Here is a 2,069-nt window from a genome sequence, read left to right as displayed (position 1 = left end):
GTTCCGATGTCTGAACGGATCAGAGTGAACCCTCCAGTACATGGTCTACTACGACGTCCTGTACAATCCTTCCATGTTAGGAACATACTGACTTCCATTCTTCCTGAAAGGAAGAATAGCAGTAGATACATCACGTTATAATCCACCTGTCAATATATTATCCATTGACTTTGTCTTTCTAAATCCATTTGCAGACACCAACTTCTTTCGAAAATTTAAGGTCCTACTTACCCCAATGTCGTCGACAAATGTATTTATATTACATCTGTTCAACTCCTTCAAATCATTGCTGTAGATTGCAAACAGTTGATAACTCATCATAGGTCACTATATGACTTCACTAGTTACGGATGGCAAACTGAACAAGACTGATTTATCCTGAGTACTTGCTTCCTGTTTGATAGCCAGTCCTCCTCTATTTCTGTTCAGCACACTTGAAGTGCTGAATAAGAACGGGGAGCATCAGTCAGCAATTCAACCTCTCGAGCCTGCTCCAACATTGAATATCGTCATGGCTGATGTAATCTCGGCCTCAGTCCCATCTTCCTTCCCGGGGCCATAACGCTTCATTTACTCAGTGCCGCAGTGAATTACAAAAAGTGGCAATCTTTTGAGAGCAGTAAGTTCTCTGCAACCCTGTTATAAATCTGCTTCTCCTTAATCTAAAACTTTTATATCTTGTTCTAGATTGGCCTACAAAAAAGAAAATCCACTCTACATTGCCAAACACCTTTAGTAGCCTTAGACCCTTCATTGAGTTTTTCTGTCATTTTTTTCTAAACTCAGTAGAGTATAGGCCTGAACTGTTCAATCGCTCTTCATACGACAAACTCCTCATCTTGGCAATCAACGCAGTGACCCTTTTCTGAACTGCCTCCAAATCAACTAAGTCTCTTTTCCAGCCAGGGCACCAAAATTATACACAGTTCTCCAAATGCAATCTCTTAAATAACTTGTGTAGTCGCAAAAACGCTTTCCTACTTTTACGCTCTTTTCGAAATGAACGGCGATGTTGGACTTGTTTTTCTCATGACCTGCTGAACCTGCGTGCGAAATGTACGAGGAAACCCAAATGCATCTGCATCTAAGCACTCTGAAGTTGCTCTCGTTTTACACACCAAATTGTCTCTTTATTGCTTTGACCAAAATTAATAAGCTCATACTTACCCTTGTCACATTTCATTTCATTGGTTGGCCTTTTCAACAACATATCCACAGGCATTTATAATTTTCTCCTATATTTATTGCAACATTATTTCCTAACTGTATTAACGCAATCTGCAAATTTTACTGCAGTTTTTTTACGCCTCAGTGACGTAATTTGCCAACTGTTGGGGAATAAATCTGATATCTATCGCTCCCCAAAATTTTGCCTCTCTGCATTCGCTCGTTCATCATCCCTCTATCCAAACGAATAAAGTTAGTCCTAACCTCATGCAAGCTTATTTTACGAATAAACTTTTCTGCAGCACCTTATTCAATGTTTTCTGGAAGTCCATATATATTAAATTTCCAGTGTCCTCATTACCCACCTTGTTCTCTACATTTTTTAAGGAGCACAATCAAATAATTAAAGACGGTGTATTCTTCATAAAACCATGCTGACTTTGATGGATTGTGCTTTAACTTTACAAATCTCCTGTTGTAAATTCTTGATAATGCTTTGAATAATCTACCTTAGTTTTGCATAGCTTACTCACTACTTTTACTCCTAAGTGAACAGAGCTATTCGAACTTCTTCCTTTTCTATAACCTTTACATTCAATTTACGTCTCTCAGAGTTAAGGCTGTAAAAAACCTGTTCTGACTTCTATAAGGGGCCTGATTGAAAGAATGAGCTAATTCTATTCCTGGTTTATACAGTGGATGGACTAAATGTAATCGTGGTGTTCACAAATAATAAGCTCAATGCCCTGAATGTCCTGCTCCTGTTCCTTAGTAAGAGGCTCAATGTGCAGTTATCCTCCTCCTATTTATGTTTCAGAGGCTTTGATGGATTATAGAGTTTTCATGTTGCTGTGAAACGGTTTGACTGTTAAAGTCTGTCCTCATATTTCACAATAACAGGC

Source organism: Chiloscyllium plagiosum, chromosome 27, assembly GCF_004010195.1.
Source record: "Chiloscyllium plagiosum isolate BGI_BamShark_2017 chromosome 27, ASM401019v2, whole genome shotgun sequence".
NCBI lineage: Eukaryota > Metazoa > Chordata > Chondrichthyes > Orectolobiformes > Hemiscylliidae > Chiloscyllium > Chiloscyllium plagiosum.
Note: the sequence above shows the minus strand (reverse complement) of the source record.